This window comes from Arachis ipaensis, chromosome B4, assembly GCF_059453495.1.
Source record: "Arachis ipaensis isolate K30076 ecotype BB chromosome B4, ASM5945349v1, whole genome shotgun sequence".
Classification (NCBI taxonomy): Eukaryota; Viridiplantae; Streptophyta; class Magnoliopsida; order Fabales; family Fabaceae; genus Arachis; species Arachis ipaensis.
Window position 1 is genome coordinate 75,168,853 of NC_142439.1, and position 19,340 is coordinate 75,188,192.

The following is a 19,340-nucleotide window of genomic DNA, read 5'->3' on the forward strand; positions in this document are numbered from 1 at the left end:
AGATCAAATAAGGAAAATAAACAAGAACAACTTGAAGATCAATACAGAACTAAGAACATGTAATTCGAAAAATTGAAAGAAAAATAAAAACATGCAATTGACACCAAACTTAAAACATGAAACTAAACTCAAACAGAAGACTGAATTATGAAGTTATTGGTTTTAAAAATTTTTCGAAAATAATTTAGGAAAAAGAAAATAAGGATTCTAAAATTTTAATCAAAAATAATAATAGAAGACTCAATTTTAGTGACTCTAAACCAAAAAGATAAACTTTTCCTAATTTAAGCAACAAAATAAACCGTCAGTTCTCCAAACTCGAACAATCCCCGACATCGGCGCCAAAAACTTTGTGCACGAAATTGTGATTACACTTTTCACAACTCCGCACAACTAACCAGCAAGTGCACTGGGTCGTCCAAGTAATACCTTACGTGAGTAAGGGTCGATCCCACCGAGATTGTCGGCTTGAAGCAAGCTATGGTTATTTTGTAAATCTTAGTCAGGAGATTAATGATAATAGTGGTTATATTTATGAAAATAAATAACATGAACTAAACAGTACTTGTGATTCAGTAATGGGGAACAGGCTGAGGTTCCGGAGATACTCTGTCATCTGAATCTCTGCTTTCCTATTGTCTTCTTCTCCAAACACGCATGGCCTCTTTCCATAGCAGGCTGTATGATCCTCTCAGATGAAAAATACCAAGCGATGTCACCGCACAGCTAATCATCTGTCGGTTCTCACTAACGTCGGAATAGGACCATTATCCTTTTGCACACTGTCACTGCGCCCAACATTCGTGAGTTTGAAGCTCGTCACAGTCATCCCCTTCCAGATCCTACTCGGAATACCACAGACAAGGTTTAGACTTTTTGGATCCTAAGAATGCTGCCATTGATTCTAGCCTATACCACGAAGGTTCTAACCTCCAGACTCGGTCCGTGGATTAGAAACCCAAGAAATACGCACTCAAGCTGTCGCTCAATGACTACCTTGAGCTCAGATAGAACGGAGTGGTTGTCAAGCACCCGTTCATAGGGTTGAGGATAATGATGAATGTAACGGATCATCATATTCTCCATATTGAAGTACGAGTGAGTATCTTAGAATAGAATCAAGCGTAATTGACTAGAAAACAGTAGTAATTGCATTAATCCATTGAAACACAGGAGAGCTCCTCACCCCCATCTATGGGGTTTAGAGACTCATGCCATCAAAGGTACAATATGAAATGTAAAAATGTCATAAGTTACAAAATAAATCTCTAAAAGTAGTTTTTATACTAAACTAGTAACTTAGGTTTACAGAAAATGAGTAACTAAGTGCAGATAGTGCAGAATTCCACTTCTGGGACCCACTTGGTGTGTGCCTGGGCTGAGCTTTTAAGCTTTCACGTTCATATGCCCAAAGTTGGCGTTAAACGCCACCCTAGGTACCAGAATGGGCGTTTAACGCCAAAAAAGGTGTCAATTCTGGCGTTTTACGCCAGAAAGTTTTAGGCTAACTTTGGACGCTGGTTTTGGCCATCAAATCTCAGGAAAAATATGAACTATTATATATTGTTGGAAAGCCCAGGATGTCTACTTTCCAGCGTAATTGAGAGCGCGCCAATTGGGCTTCTGTAGCTCTAGAAAATCTATTTCGAGTGTAGGAGGGTCAGAATCCAACAGCATCTGCAGTCCTTTTTCAGCTTCTGAATCAGATTTTTGCTCAGATCCCTCAATTTCAGTCAGAAATTACTTGAAATTACAGAAAAACACACAAACTCATAGTAAAGCCTAGAAATGTGATTTTTGAATAAAAACTAATAAAAATATAATAAAAAGTAACTAAAATATACTAAGAACTACCTAAAAACAATGCCAAAAAGGGTATAAATTATCCGCTCATCAGTAGGCATTCATCATATGCATCTATGTGACATTGTTTGGGTATGCATATTATACTTGGTGTGCATATTCATCATATGCATCTATGTGATTGCTAATTGCTCTACTTGATGGAACTGCTTGATTGTCCCTACTTGTGTTTGTGACTGAAATTGGTTGGGTTACAGTGAATTGGATGTTGATTGAGCTGTTTAGGCCTGAAGCCATGTTTAGTTTGTGTTGTGGTTTAGTAAAGTATGAAATATCAAGCTGGTTCAGCATAGACTTAATGAACCCATCCTTGGAACAGGTTGGTCATTCATACTGTTAGAAAACTTTTAAGATCTTTTTACCTGAAAAGTGAGTTTCTAATTTTTGGATAATTAACTGATTTTATTTAAAATTATTTTGAATTTTTGGTGGTTAAACTATCGGTTTTCAAAGGATTCATAAGACAATGATAATCACTGAGTTCCAAAACAATTTTCTTATTAAATATCTTCTTATGACAATTCTGAAAACTCTGTGGTGAGACCGTGTTGTTAGGTTTTCACCCCCTACAGCTTTATCTTTTCAGGAGATGGATGACGAGGCTTATGAAGAGTTTTATTGCGTTTTGTTTATTCGATGTTATTATTTTAGTTATTAGTTACTTTTCCCTCGCCTTTATCTTTACGAGTTTTTATAAGAAGGATAGGGATTTGATTATGTAATGCTTGTAAAATTATTAATATGTTTATATATATGTTTCCTTTGTAAGTATTGATATTTGTATGGATGTATGTTATCTTTTAAAAAGTCTTTTGGGTGGTAATATGATTTAAGTTTTAAACAGGCTCATATTTTAGTATTAAATATTATAAGAGTGGTCGTAATACCCAAGCTATCAGAGTGGCGCAGCCGGAAGCGTGACATTTTGATAGTTAGTGTGTTACATTATGGTATCAAAGAGGTCCTTCTTATAAAGCCTGAGGAATGGACCGACTATTCTTCAATTGCATACTCTAAGCGTCTGTCATGTAATAGGTCTCGTTCAGATAACGAGAATTAGAGCTTTATGCACATGACGGTCTATTGATTAATGCCATTAGTCTTGCATTGCATAATTCCTGGTATTATGTTTGGCAGGCTTAACACTAGTGAATTATGTACATGGAAGTACCAATGGGTTATCATAGAAGATATGCGAGTCATAGATAATGCGAGTCGCAGGTTTTGGGAACGTTAGAAATTATTTCTCGAAGTTACTCGGTTAGGTATCTTGAACTCTGCGAATATCATGTATCTTGTTCCTGCTTGGTATGCTCTAAGGTTTTTGTTTGCGGTTCTTTTCTTGGAATGTGATTGGATTATCTTCCAATCCTGCCCTCTTGTTCACGTGTGCTCTTGTTTGATCCTAACTGCGTATGTCTGCTTAAAACCCTTGGTGTATTTACCTTCTTTATTTAGGCACTTCCTCTTGAGTCATGTATTCTTTGATATACATTTGAACATGTTTTGATGCAGTATACCTTTTTAAGTTCTTATTCCGATTCCTTTGTAAACAAATTGTGATTTAGTTCTCCTCTTATTTGACGATAATTACAGCCATTCTTCGAATCTTAACAAAACCGCTTTTGATTTGATATACACTTCTCTATATAAACTTTGAAAGTTCCTGATACAGTTTAAAACTAATTGTTTTCAATACCTCGCCTGTTCCTTCACTGATTTATGGAAATATATTCACTTTAAATATAACTTGATTTTCTAATAATTTTATTACAATTTTTACGAATATCTTTATTTGATTATGTATTTAGGTATTCTTCAAAAGAAAGATTTTTGCATCTTTTCTGTTGATTTTCATTTGACAAACTTCACTTAATTTATTTTTCATTTGAATTTGGTTTAGCATACTACATTGTTTATGCAATTGTTGTTCTTTTAAAAAAAATGTTGGATTCATGTCTTTCTTCTTATGAATGGACTAATTTCTTTCTTAAGCTTTTCATTTCTGTGGAAAATTCGAACCCTCTCCCGCTTTCTGTGTTCGAATTCTTTTTCTTCTCTTCTACTCACATAAAGGAACCTCTCTACTGTGGCAAAGAGGATCCGTATTATTTTCTGTTTCCTTCTTTTTCATAGGAGCAGGAGCAAGGACAAGAATATTCTTGTTGAAGCTGATCCGGAACCTGAAAGGACTCTAAAGAGGAAGCTAAGAGAAGCTAAAACACAACACTCTGAAGAGGACTTTACTGAAATTTTTGAAAAAGAAGTTGAGATGGCCGAAACATTTAACAATGGTGGAGGTGCAAGGAAGATGCTTGGTGACTTTACTTCACGAAATTCCAACTTACATGGAAGAAGCATCTCAATCCCTACAATTGAAGCAAACAATTTTGAGCTAAAGCCTCAATTAGTTTCTCTGATGCAATAGAACTGCAAGTTTCATGGACTTCCATCAGAAGATCAATTCAGTTCTTAACTGAATTCTTGCAGATCTGTGATACTGTTAAGACCAATGGGGTTGATCCCGAGGTCTACAGGCTTATGCTTTTTCCGTTTGCTGTAAGAGACAGAGCTAGAATATGGTTGGACTCTCAACCTAAAGATAGCCTGAACTCTTGGGATAAGCTGGTCACGGCTTTCTTAGCCAAGTTTTTTCCTCCTCAAAAGCTTAGCAAGCTTAGAGTGGATGTTCAAACCTTCATACAAAAAGAAGGTGAATCCCTCTATGAAGCTTGGGAGAGATACAAGCAACTGACCAAAAAGTGTCCTTCTGACATGCTTTCAGAATGGACCATCCTGGATATATTCTATGATGGTCTGTCTGAGTTATCAAAGATGTCATTGGACCATTCTGCAGGTGGATCCATTCACCTAAAGAAAACGCCTGCAGAAGCTCAGGGACTCATTGACATGGTTGCAAATAACCAGTTCATGTACACTTCTGAACGGAATCCTGTGAGTTATGGGACGCTGATGAGCGGATAATTTATAAGCTTTTTGACATTATTTTTAGTATGTTTTTAGTAGGATCTAGTTACTTTTAGGGATGTTTTCATTAGTTTTTATGTTAAATTCACATTTCTGGACTTTACTATGAGTTTGTGTGTTTTTCTGTGATTTCAGGTATTTTCTGACTGAAATTGAGGGACTTGAGCAAAAATCAAATTCAGAGGTTGAAGAAGGACTGTTGATGCTGTTGGATTCTGACCTCCCTGCACTCAAAGTGGATTTTCTGGAGCTACAGAACTCGAAATGGCGCGCTTCTAATTGCGTTGGAAAGTAGACATCCTGGGCTTTCCAGCAATGTATAATAGTCGATACTTTGGCCAAGTTTAGACGACGCAAACTGGCGTTCAACGCCAGATCTCTGCCCAAATCTGGCGTCCAGCGCCAGAAAAGGATCCAAAACCAGAGTTGAACGCCCAAACTGGCACAAAAACTGGCGTTGAACTCCAAGAAGGACCTCTACACGTGCAACACTCAAGCTCAGCCCAAGCACACACCAAGTGGTACCCGGAAGTGGATTTATGCATCAATTACTTACTTCTGTAAACCCTAGTAGCTAGTTTATTATAAATAGGACCTTTTACTATTGTATTAGGCGTCTTTTTGACCATCTTTGATCAGTTGTATGCTATCTTAGATCACGTTTTAGGGGGCTGGCCATTCGGCCATGCCTGGACCTTTCACTTATGTAATTTTAACGGTAGAGTTTCTACACTCCATAGATTAAGGTGTGGAGCTCTGTTGTTCCTCAAGAATTAATGCAAAGTACTACTGTTTTCTATTCAATACATCTTATTTCGCTTCTAAGATATTCATTCGCTCTTCAAACTGAATGTGATGAACGTGACAATCATCATCATTCCCTATAAACGCGTGCCTGACAACCACTTCTGTTCTACCTTCGACTGAATGAGTATCTCTTAGATCTCTTAATCGGAATCTTCGTGGTGTAAGCTAGAATGATGGCGGCATTCAAGAGAATCCGGAAGGTCTAAACCTTGTCTGTGGTATTCCGAGTAGGATTCAATGAATGAATGACTGTGACGAGCTCCAAACTCGCGATTGCTGGGCGTAGTGACAGACGCAAAAGGATAGTAAATCCTATTCCAGCATGATCGAGAACCGACAGATGAATAGCCGTGCCGTGACAGGGTGCGTTGACCATTTTCACTGAGAGGATAAGATGAAGCCATTGACAAGGGTGATGCCTCTAGACGATTAGCCGTGCCGTGACAGGGCATTGGATCATTTTCTCGAGAGATGACCGAAAGTAGCCATTGACAGTGGTGATGTATCACATAAAGCCAGCCATGGAAAGGAGTAAGACTGATTGGGTGAAGATAGCAGGAAAGCAGAGGTTCAGAGGAACAAACGCATCTCTATACGCTTATCTGAAATTCTCACCAATGATTTACATAAGTATCTCTATCCCTCTTTTATTAATTATTTTCGAAAACCACATTACTGTTTGATATCCGCCTGACTGAGATTTACAAGGTGACCATAGCTTGCTTCATACCAACAATCTCAGTGGGATTCGACCCTTACTCACGTAAGGTATTACTTGGACGACCCAGTGCACTTGCTGGTTAGTTACACGGAGTTGTGAACCATGGTCTTGGCATCATGTTTTTGGCGCCATTTCCAGGGAAAGAAAGAGCAATGAATTTTACATAATTAAAGTGTAATCACGATTCCGCGTACCAAGTTTTTGGCGCCGTTGCCGGGGATTGTTCGAGTTTGGACAACTAACGGTTCATCCTGTTGCTCAGATTAGGTAATTTTCTTCTTATTTTGTTTTCAAAAATTTTTCAAAAATCTTTCAAAAATTTTTCTTGTGTTTTCAAAAAAATTTTAAAAATAAAAATGTTTTCAAAAATATATTTTTCTTCAGAATTTTTAAGAATGAATTCTTGTGTTTCATGAAGCATGTGAAGCCTGGCTGGCTGTAAAGCCATGTCTAAATTCTTTTGGACTGAGGCTTCCACTCATAAGTATATGAAGTTGGATGAAATATCAGCTGTTGTATACATGAGAGGTATCTATGTTTGCTGAAGCTTGGCTGGCCGTTGGCCATGTCTATTGTTTTAGACCGGAGCTTTCATTGAAAGCTTGGCTGGCTAGTGAGCCATGTCTAATTCCTGGACTGAAGCTTTAGACTAAGAATGCAAGATTCCTGGAATTCATATTAAAAATTTTGGAATCCTTATTTTTATTTTTCACAAAAATTTTCGAAAAAAAAAATCCAAAAAAAATTAGAAAATCATAAAAATCAAAAATATTTTTTGTGTTTCTTGTTTGAGTCTTGAGTCATATCATAAGTTTGGTGTCACTTGCATATGCATCTTGTATTTTTCGAAAATTCATGCATTCATAGTGTTCATCATGATCTTCAAGTTGTTCTTGGTAAGTCTTCTTGTTTGATCTTGATGATTTCATGTTTTGTGTCTTTTCTTGTTTTTCAGCATTAAAAAATTCTAAGTTTGGTGTCTTGCATGTTTTCTCTGCATTAAAAATTTTTCAAAATTATGTTCTTGATGTTCATCATGATCTTCATAGTGTTCTTGGTGTTCATCTTGACATTCATGTCATTCATGCATGCATTCATTGTTTTGATTCAAAATTTTCATGCATTGAGTCTTTTTGTTGTTTTTCTCTCTCATCATAAAAAAATTCAAAAATAAAAAAAAATATCTTTCCCTTTTTCTCTCATCAAATTCAAAAATTTGAGTTGACTTTTTCAAAAATTTTTAAAATCAAATTGTCTCTCATGAGTCAAATCAAATTTGAAAATTTGAAAATTTTATCTTTTTCAAAATCTTTTTCAAAGATCAAATCTTTTTCAAAATTCTTAAGTATTTTCGAAAATTCCAAAAATATTTTTCAAAAACTTTTTCTTATTTTTATATCAAATTTTCGAAAATAACAATAACAATTAATGTTTTGATTCAAAAATTTCAAGTTTGTTACTTACTTGTTAAGAAAGATTCAAACTTTAAGTTCTAGAATCATATCTTGTGATTTCTTGTGAATCAAGTCATTAATTGTGATTTTAAAAATCAAATCTTTTTCAAAACTAATTCCTATCATATCTTTTCAAAAATATCTTCTTATCTTACCTTTTTCAAAAATTTGATTTCAAAATATCTTCTCTAACTTCCTAACTTCTTATCTTTTCAAATTTGTTTCAACTAACTAACTAACTTTTTGTTTGTTTCTTATCCTTTTTAAAACTACCTAACTAACTCTCTCTCTCTCTAATTTTCGAAAATATCTCCCTCTTTTTCAAAATTTCTTTTTAATTAACTAATTATTTCAATTTTTAAATCTTAATTTTCGAAAATTACTAATTTTTTTTTTCAAAAACTATTTTCGAAAATCACTAACTCTTTTTTCAAAAATAATTTTCGAAAATTCTCTTCTCTCTCATCTCCTTCTATTTGTTTATTCATCTACTAACATCTCTCCCTCACTCACAAAAAAAAAAAGAGGATCTCTATTATTATTATTTTTCTGTGCCCTCTTCTTTGTCATATGAGCAGGAGCAAGGACAAGAATATTCTTGTTGAAGCAGATCCAGAACCTGAAAGGACTCTGACGAGGAAACTAAGAGAAGCTGAATTACAACAAACCAGCAAGCACCTGTCAGAAATTATCAAACAGGAAAAGAAGATGGCAGCTGAAAATAATAATAATGCAAGGAGAATGCTTGGTGACTTTACTGCACCTCATTTCAATTTACATGGAAGAAGCATCTCCATTCCTGCCATTGGAGCAAACAACTTTGAGCTAAAACCTTAGCTAGTTTCTCTGATGCAGCAGAACTGCAAGTTTCATGGACTTCCATCTGAAGATCCTTTTCAGTTCTTAACTGAATTCTTGTAGATATGTGATACTATTAAGACTAATGGAGTAGATCCTGAAGTCTACAGGCTTATGCTTTTCCCATTTGCTATAAGAGACAGAGCTAGAATATGGTTGGACTCTCAACCTAAAGATAGCCTGAACTTTTGGGATAAGCTGGTCACGGCATTCTTAGCCAAGTTCTTTCCTCCTCAAAAGCTGATCAAGCTTAGAGTGGATGTTCAAACCTTCAAATAGAAAGAAGGTGAATCCCTCTATGAAGCTTGGGAAAGATACAAACAGTTGACCAAAAAGTGTCCTTCTGACATGCTTTCAGAATGGACCATCCTGGATATATTCTATGATGGTATGTCTGCGTTATCAAAGATGTCATTGGATACTTCTGCAGGTGGATCCATTCACCTAAAGAAAACGCCTGCAGAAGCTCAAGAACTCATTGACATGGTTGCTAATAACCAGTTCATGTACACTTCTGAGAGGAATGCTGTGAATAATGGGACGCCTATGAAGAAGGGAGTTCTTGAAATTGATACTCTGAATGCCATATTGGCTCAGAATAAAATATTGACTCAGCAAGTCAATATGATCTCTCAGAGTCTGAATGGAATGCAAGCTGCATCCAACAGTACTCAAGAGGCTTCTTATGAAGAAGAAGCTTATGATCCTGAGAACCCTGAAATAGCAGAGGTGAATTACTTAGGTGAAGCTTATGGAAACACCTATAACTCATCATGGAGAAATCATCCAAATTTCTCATGGAAGGATCAAAAGCCTCAACAAGGCTTTAATAGTGGTGGAAGAAATAGGTTTAACAATAATAAACCTTTTCCATCATCCACTCAGCAACAGACAGAGAACTCTGAACAAAGTACTTCTAATTTAGCAAACTTAGTCTCTGATCTATCCAAGGCCACTGTAAGTTTCATGAATGAAACAAGGTCTTCCATTAGAAACCTGGAAGCACAAGTAGGCCAGCTGAGTAAAAGGATCACTGAAATCCCTCCTAGTACTCTCCCAAGCAATACAGAAGAGAATCCAAAAGGAGAGTGCAAGGCCATTGACATAAGCACCATGGCCGAACCTGTAAGGGAAGGAGAGGACGTGAATCCCAAGGAGGAAGACCTCCTGGGACGTCCAGTGGTCAATAAGGAGCTTCCCTCTGAGGAACCAAAGGACTCTGAGGCTCATCTAGAGACCATAGAGATTCCATTGAACCTCCTTATGCCCTTCATGAGCTCTGATGAGTATTCCTCTTCTGAAGAGAATGAGGATGTTACTGAAGAGCAAACTGCCAAGTTTCTTGGTGCAATCATGAAGCTGAATGCCAAATTATTTGGCGTTGATACTTGGGAAGTTGAGCCTCCCTTGTTCATCAATGAACTAAGTGATATGGATCAACTGACATTGCCTCAGAAGAAACAGGATCCTGGAAAGTTCATAATACCTTGTACCATAGGCACCATGATCTTTAAGGCTCTGTGTGACCTTGGTTCAGGAATAAACCTCATGCCCCTCTCTGTAATAGAGAAACTGGGAATCTATGGGGTGCAAGCTGCTAAAATCTCATTAGAGATGGCAGACAGTTCAAGAAAACAGGCTTATGGACAAGTAGAGGACGTGTTAGTAAAGGTTGAAGGCCTTTACATCCCTGCTGATTTCATAGTCCTGGATACTGGAAAGGAAGAGGATGAATCCATCATCCTCGGAAGACCTTTCCTGGCCACAGCAAGAGCTGTGATTGATGTTGATAGAGGTGAACTAGTCCTTCAATGGAATGAGGACTCCCTTGTGTTTAAAACTCAAGGATCTCCCTCTGCAACCATGAAGAGGAAGCATGAAATGCTTCTCTCAAAGCAGAGTCAACCCAAGCCCCCACAGTCAAACTCTAAGTTTGGTGTTGGGAGGCCACAACCAAAGTCTAAGTTTGGTGTTGAACTCCCATATCCAAACTCTAAGTTTGGTGTTGGAGAGTCTCAACAATGCTCTGAACATCTGTGAGGCTCCATGAGAGCCCACTGTCAAGCTATTGACATTAAAGAAGCGCTTGTTGGGAGGCAACCCAATTTCTATTTATCTAACAATATTTTTCTTAGCTATATGTCTTTATAGGTTCATGATCATGTGGAGTCACAAAATAAACAAAAAAAATCAAAAATGGAATCAAAAACTGGAGAAGAAAAATCACACCCTGGAGGAGCATCTGCCTGGCGTTCAACGCTAGAATAGAGCATGGTTCTGGCGCTGAACGCCCAAAATGGGCAACATCTTGGCGTTGAACGCCCAGAACAAGCATGGTTCTGGCGTTCAACGCCAGAAATGGCAACAAATGGGCGTTGAACGCCCAAAATGGGCACCAACCTGGCGCTGAACGCCCAGAGTTGTGTACAAGGGCATTTTACATGCCTAATGGGTGCAGGGATGTAAATCCTTGACACCTCAGGATCTGTGGACCCCACAGGATCCCTACCTACCTCCACTCACTTTCTTCTCTCTTCTCAATCATCCTCTATTCCCAATAAACACCCTTCCCTATTAACCCTTTACCACTCACATCCATACACCCACTTACCTTCAAAATTCAACATCTCTTTCCCACCCAATCCCACCCATATGGCCGAATACACACCTCCCTGCACCTCCTCCATATCTTCTTCTTCTTCTTCTATTCCTTCTTCTTTTTCTCGAGGGCGGGCAACATTCTAAGTTTGGTGTGGTAGAAGCATAGCTTTTTTTGTTTTTTCCATAACCATTGATGGCACCTAAGGCCAGAGAAACCTCTAGAAAGAGGAAAGGGAAGACAAAAGCTTCTATCAAGGGTCTATAGCTCAGTGGTAGAACATTTGACTGCAAATCAAGAGATCCCTGAGATACCTCAGGGGATACATTTTCTTCCACACAATTATTGGAAGCAACTAAGGGTGGAACATCAAGAGAACTCCATCATCCTTCATGAAATCAGAGAAGATCTAAAAGCAATGAAGGAGGAGCAACAAAGGCAAGGAAGAGACATAGAAGAGCTCAAGGACATCATTTGTTCCTCAAAAAGGAAACGCCACCATCACTAAGGTGGATTCATTCCTTGTTCTTATTTCTTCTGTTTTTCATTTTCTATGTTAAGTGCTTATCTATGTTTGTGTCTTCATTACATGATCATTAGTAGTTAGTAACTCTGTCTTAAAGTTATGAATGTCCTATGAATCCATTACCTCTCTTAAATGAAAAATGTTTTAATTCAAAAGAACAAGAAGTACATGAGTTTCGAATTTATCCTTGAACTTAGCTTAATTATATTGATGTGGTGACAATGCTTCTTGTTTTCTGAATGTATGCTTGAACAATGCATATGTCTTTTGAAGTTGTTGTTTAAGAATGTTAAATATGTTGGCTCTTGAAAGAATGATGACTAGGAGACATGTTATTTGATAATCTGAAAAATCATAAAAATGATTCTTGAAGCAAGAAAAAGCAGCAAAGAACAAAGCTTGCAGAAAAAAACTATAGGCGAAAAAAAAAAATAGAAGAAAAAGCAAGTAGAAAAAGCCAAAAGCTCTTAAAACCAAGAGGCAAGAGCAAAAAGCCAATAACCCTTAAAACCAAAAGGCAAGGGCAAATAAAAAGGATCCAAAGGCTTTGAGCATCAGTGGATAGGAGGGCCTAAAGGAATAAAATCCTGGCCTAAGCGGCTAAACCAAGCTGTCCCTAACCATGTGCTTGTGGCGTGTAGGTGTCAAGTGAAAACTTGAGACTGAGCGGTTAAAGTCAAGGTCCAAAGCAAAAAAAGAGTGTGCTTAAGAACCCTGGACACCTCTAATTGGGGACTTTAGCAAAGCTGAGTCACAATCTGAAAAGGTTCACCCAATTATGCGTCTGTGGCATTTATGTACCCGGTGGTAATACTGGAAAACAAAGTTCTTAGGGCCACGGCCAAGACTCATAAAATAGCTGTGTTCAAGAATCATCATACTGAACTAGGAGAATCAATAACACTATCTGAACTCTGAGTTCCTATAGATGCCAATCATTCTAAACTTCAATGGATAAAGTGAGATGCCAAAACTATTCAAGAGGCAAAAAGCTATAAGTCCCGCTCATATGATTGAAGCTATGTTTCATTGATAGTTTGGAATTTATATTATATTCTCTTCTTTTTATCCTATTTGATTTTCAGTTGCTTGGGGACAAGCAACAATTTATGTTTGGTGTTGTGATGAGCGGATAATTTATACGCTTTTTGACATTGTTTTTAGTATATTTTTAGTAGGATCTAGTTACTTTTAGGGATGTTTTCATTAGTTTTTATGTTAAATTCACATTTATGGACTTTACTATGAGTTTGTGTGTTTTTCTATGATTTCAGGTATTTTCTGACTGAAATTGAGGGACTTGAGCAAAAATCAAATTCAGAGGTTGAAGAAGGACTGCCGATGCTGTTGGATTCTGACCTCCCTGCACTCAAAGTGGATTTTCTGGAGCTACAGAACTCGAAATGGCGCGCTTCCAATTGCGTTGGAAAGTAGACATCCATGGCTTTCCAACAATATATAATAGTCCATACTTTGGCCAAGTTTAGATGACGCAAACTGGCGTTCAACCTCAAGAATTAATGCAAAGTACTAATGTTTTCTATTCAATTCATCTTATTTCGCTTCTAAGATATTCATTCGCTCTTCAACCTGAATGTGATGAACGTGACAATCATCATTCCCTATAAACGCGTGCCTGACAACCACTTCCGTTCTACCTTCGACTGAATGAGTATCTCTTAGATCTCTTAATCGGAATCTTCGTGGTGTAAACTAGAATGATGACGGCATTCAAGAGAATCCAGAAGGTCTAAACCTTGTCTGTGGTATTCCGAGTAGGATTCAATGAATGAATGACTGTGACGAGCTCCAAACTCGCGATTGCTGGGCGTAGTGACAGACGCAAAAGGATAGTAAATCCTATTCCAGCATGATCGAGATCCGACAGATGAATAGCCGTGCCGTGACAGGGTGCGTTGACCATTTTCACTAAGAGGATAAGATGAAGCCATTGACAAGGGTGATGCCTCCAGACGATTAGCCGTGCCGTGACAGGGCATTGGATCATTTTCTCGAGAGATGACCGAAAGTAGCCATTGACAGTGGTGATGTATCACATAAAGCCAGCCATGGAAAGGAGTAAGACTGATTGGGTGAAGATAGTAGGAAAGCAGAGGTTCAGAGGAACAAACGTATCTCTATACGCTTATCTGAAATTCTTACCAATGATTTACATAAGTATCTCTATCCCTCTTTTATTAATTATTTTCGAAAACCACATTACTGTTTGATATCCGCCTGATTGAGATTTACAAGGTGACCATAGCTTGCTTCATACCAACAATCTCCGTGGGATTCGACCCTTACTCACGTAAGGTATTACTTGGACGACCCAGTGCACTTGCTGGTTAGTTACACGGAGTTGTGAACCATGGTCTTGGCATCATGTTTTTGGCGCCATTTCCAGGGAAAGAAAGAGCAATGAATTTTACATAATTAAAGTGTAATCACGATTCCGCGTACCAGACGCCTAAGAGGAAGGGAGTTCTTGAAATTGATTCTCTGAATGACATATTGGCTCAGAACAAAATGTTGACTCAGCAAGTCAATATGATTTCTTAGAGTCTGAATGGATTGCAAGCTGCATCCAACAGTACTAAAGAGGCATCTTCTGAAGAAGAAGCTTATGATCCTGAGAACCCTGCAATAGCAGAGGTGAATTACATGGGTGAACCCTATGGAAACACCTATAATCCCTCATGGAGAAATCATCCAAATTTCTCATGGAAGGATCAACAAAAGCCTCAACAAGGCTTTAATAATGGTGGAAGAAACAGGTTTAGAAATAGCAAGCCTTTTCCATCATCCACTCAGCAACAGATAGAGAATTTTGAGCAGAATTCATCTAGCTTAGCAAATATAGTCTCTGATCTATCTAAAGCCACTCTAAGTTTCATGAATGAAACATGGTCCTCCATCAGAAATTTGGAGGCACAAGTGGGCCAGCTGAGTAAAAAAATCACTGAAACTCCTCCTAGTACTCTCCCAAGCAATACAGAAGAGAATCCAAAAAGAGAGTGCAAGGCCATAACCTTACTTGGTGTGGCCGAACCCAGAGAGGAAGAGGAGGACGTGAATCCTAATGAGGAAGACCTCATGGGACGTCCTCTGAACACTAAGGGATTCCTCAATGAGGACCTGAAGGAATCTGAGGCTCATACAAAGACCATAGAGATTCCATTCAACTTGCTTATGCCCTTCATAAGCTCTGATGAGTATTCTTCCTCTGAAGAGGATGAAGATATTACTGAAGAGCAAGTTGCTAAGTACATTGGTGCAATCATGAAGCTGAATACCAAATTATTTGGTAATGAGACTTGGGAAGATGAACCTCCCTTGCTCACCAATGAACTGAATGCATTGGTGGTATGCGAAATTGTTACTCTGAGGTTGTAAAATTTGTTGCTCGTTCTCTCCCTGGTAATGGCGCCAATAACTGGTGCACAATACCATGGTACAAACATAACTTCACAACTTCGCACAACTAACCAGCAAGTACACTGGGTCGTCCAAGTAATAAAACCTTACGTGAGTAAGGGTCGATCCCACGGAGATTGTTGGTATGAAGCAAGCTATGGTCATCTTGTAAATCTCAGTCAGGCGGATATCAAATGGTTATGGAGTTTTTGAATAATAATAATAGATAAATAGAAAATAACAATAGAAACACTTACGTATATCATTGGTGAGAATTTCAGATAAGCGTATAGAGATGCTTTCGTTCCTCTGACTCTCTGCTTTCCCGCTGTCTTCATCCAATCAGTCTTACTCCTTTCCATGGCAAGCTTTCTGTAAGGGCATCACCGTTGTCAATGGCTACATCCCATCCTCTCTATGAAAATGGTCCAAATGCTCTGTCATGGCATGGCTAATCATCTGGAGGTTCTCGATCATACTGGAATAGGATTTACTATCCTTTTGCGTCTGTCACTAAACCCAGCACTCGCGAGTTTGAAGTTCGTCACAGCCATCCCTTTCCAGAACCTACTCGGAATACCACAGACAAGGTTTAGACTTTCTGGATCTCAAGAATGGCCATCCATGGGTTCTAACTTATACCACGAAGATTCTGATTAAGGAATCCAAGAGATACTCATTCAATCTAAGGTAGAACGGAAGTGGTTGTCAGGCACGTGTTCATAGGGAATGATGATGACTGTCATGATCACCACATTCATGTTGAAGTGCGAATGGATATCTTAGAAGCGGAATAAGTTGAATTGATTAGAAAATAGTAGTACTTTGTATTAAATCATGAGGAACAGCAGAGCTCCACACTTTAATCTATGGAGTGCAGAAACTCTACCATTTGAAAATACATAAGTGATAATGGTCCAGGCATGGCCGAATGGCCAGCCCCCATGCATGATCAATATGATCCCAAGATGAACTAAAAAATCATAAGATGTCTAATACAATAGTAAAAAGTCCTATTTATACTAAACTAGTTACTAGGGTTTACAGAAGTAAGTAATTGATGCATAAATCCACTTCTGGAGCCCACTTGGTGCGTGCTTGCACTGAGCTTGAAGTTTACACGTGGGGAGGTCATTCTTGGAGTTGAACGCCAGTCTGTAACGTGTTTCTGGCGTTCAACTCTGGTTTGTGACGTGTTTCTGGCGTTTAACTCCAGACTCCGGTATAGAACTGGCGTTCAACGCCCTTTTGCGTTGTCTAAACTCGGCCAACGTATGGACTATTATATATTGCTGGAAAGCCCTGGATGTCTACTTTCCAACGCAATTGGAAGCGCGCCATTTTGAGTTATGTAGCTCCATAAAATCCATTTTGAGTGCAGGGAGGTCAGAATCCAACAACATCAGCAGTCCTTCTTCAACCTCTGAAACTGATTTTTGCTCAAGTCCCTCAATTTCATCCAGAAAATACCTGAAATCACAGAAAAACACACAAACTCATAGTAAAGTCCAGAAATGTGAATTTAACATAAAAACTAATAAAAACATCCCTAAAAGTAACTAGATCCTACTAAAAATATACTAAAAATAATGCCAAAAAGTGTATAAATTATCCGCTCATCACAACACCAAACTTAAATTGTTGCTTGTCCCCAAGCAACTAAAAATCAAATAGGATAAAAAGCAGAGAATATACTATAAATTCCAAACTATCAATGAAACATAGCTCCAATCAGATGAGCGGGACTTGTAGCTTTTTGCCTCTTGAATAGTTTTGGCATCTCACTTTATCCATTGAGGTTCAGAATGATTGGCATCTATAGGAACTCAGAGTTCAGATAGTGTTATTGATTCTCCTAGTTCAGTATGTTGATTCTTGAACATAGCTACTTTATGAGTCTTGGTCGTGGCCCTAAGCACTTTGTTTTCCAGTATTACCACCGGATACATAAATGCCACAGACACATAACTACGTGAACCTTTTCAGATTGTGACTCAGCTTTGCTAAAGTCCCCAATTAGAGGTGTCCAGGGTTCTTAAGCACACTCTTCTTTTGCTTTGGACCTTCACTTTAACCACTCAGTCTCAAGTTTTCACTTGACACCTTCATGCCACAAGCACATGGTTAGGGACAGCTTGGTTCAGCCGCTTAGGCCAGGATTTTATTCCTTTAGGCCCTCCTATCAACTGATGCTCAAAGCCTTGGGATCCTTTTTATTTACCCTTGCCTTTTGGTTTTAAGGGTTATTGGCTTTTTGCTCTTGCCTTTTGGTTTTAAGAGCTTTTGGCTTTTTCTGCTTGCTTTTTCTTTTTCTATTTTTTTTCGCCATTTTTTTTTCTTTTCTCTTTTTTTTTCTGCAAGCTTTTGTATTCACTGCTTTTTCTTGCTTCAAGAATCATTTTTATGATTTTTCAGATTATCAAATAACATGTCTCCTTGTCATCATTCTTTCAAGAGCTAACATATTTAACATTCATAAACAACAACTTCAAAAGACATATGCACTGTTCAAGCATTCATTCAGAAAACAAAAAGTATTGTCACCAAATCAATATAATTAAACTAAGTTCAAGGATAAATTCGAAACTCATGTACTTCTTGTTCTTTTGAATTAAAAACATTTTTCATTAAAGAGAGGTGGTGGATTCATATTCAATACTTTAAGGCATAGACACTTAGACACTAATGATCATATAGTGAAGACACAAACATAGATAAACATTTAACATAAAAAATGAAAAACAGAGAATTTAAGAACAAGGAATGAGTCCACCTTAGTGATGATGGCGTTTTCTTCTTGAAGAACCAATGATGTCCTTGAGCTCTCCTATGTCTCTTCCTTGTCTCTGTTGCTTGATCCCTAGTGATTTTGGTGCTCCTATCCTTAGTTGCTCCCAATAATTGTGTGGGGGAAAATGTATCCCCTGAGGTATCTCAGGGATCTCTTGATTTGCAGTCAAATGTTCTATCACTGAGCTATAGACCCTTGAGATGAATCTCTCCATCTCCTATGACTCGGAGATGGAAGATTTTGTCTTCCCTTTCCTCTTTATAGAGGTTTCTCTGGCCTTAGGTGCCATCAATGGTTATGGAAAAACAAAAAAAAGCTATGCTTTTACCACACCAAACTTAGAATGTTGCTCGCCCTTGAGCAAAAGAAGAAAGAATAGATGAAGAAGAAGATGTGGAGGAATCTAGGATTATAAGGAAAGGTGGGGATCCTGTGGGGTCCACAATCTTGAGGTGTCAAGGATTTACATCCCTGCATCAATTAGGCATGTAAAACACCGTTGCATGCAATTCTGGCATTTAAACGCCGAACTGATGCTTGTTCTGGTCGTTCAACGCCCAGATGTAGCATGTTTCTGGTGTTGAACGCCAGCTCCATGCTTGTTTCTGGCGTTCAGCGCCAGCTCCATGCTCTGTTCTGGCGTTGAACGCCAGCCAGATGCTCCTTACTGGCGTTTAAACGCCAGTAAGTCCTTCCTCCAGGGTGTGATTTTCCTTCTGCTGTTTTTTATTCTGTTTTTAATTTTTGTAATTATTTTGTGACTCCACATGATCATGAACCTAATAAAACATGAAAGAACAATAAAAAATAAAAATAAAATTAGATAAATAAAAATTGGGTTGCCTCCCAACAAGTGCTTCTTTAATGTCAATAGCTTGACAGTGGGCTCTCATGGAGCCTTACAGATGTTCAGAGCATTGTTGAGACTCCCCAACACCAAACTTAGAGTTTGACTGTGGGGGCTCTGGTTGACTCTGTTTTGAGAGAAGCTTACTGTGCCTCTTTTTCATGTTTACAGAAGGATGTCCTTGATTTTTAAACTCAAGGGAGTCCCCATTCAATTGAAGGACTAGTTCACCTCTGTTAACATCAATCACAGCTCTTGCTGTGGCTAGGAAGGGTCTTCCAAGGATGATGGATTCATCCTCATCCTTCCCAGTATCTAGGATTATGAAATTAGCAGGGATGTAAAGGCCTTCAACCTTTACTAATATGTCCTCTACTTGTCCATAAGCCTGTTTTCTGGAATTGTCTACCATCTCGAATGAGATTTTAGCAGCTTGTACCTCAAAGATTCCCAGTTTCTCCATTACAGA

At 38.2% G+C, this 19,340-nt stretch overlaps 2 non-coding genes across 2 annotated transcripts; both read right to left on the reverse strand.

Moving 5' to 3' along the window:
* Positions 1-4,536: 4,536 nt before the first annotated feature.
* Positions 4,537-4,644, reverse strand: LOC148567966 (small nucleolar RNA R71). Its single transcript, XR_015881729.1, has one exon. It is a non-coding gene; the product is annotated as a small nucleolar RNA R71 (small nucleolar RNA).
* Positions 4,645-8,937: 4,293 nt separating this feature from the next.
* LOC148567967 (small nucleolar RNA R71) lies at positions 8,938-9,045 on the reverse strand. Its single transcript, XR_015882626.1, has one exon. It is a non-coding gene; the product is annotated as a small nucleolar RNA R71 (small nucleolar RNA).
* Between the last annotated feature and the right edge of the window lie 10,295 nt (positions 9,046-19,340).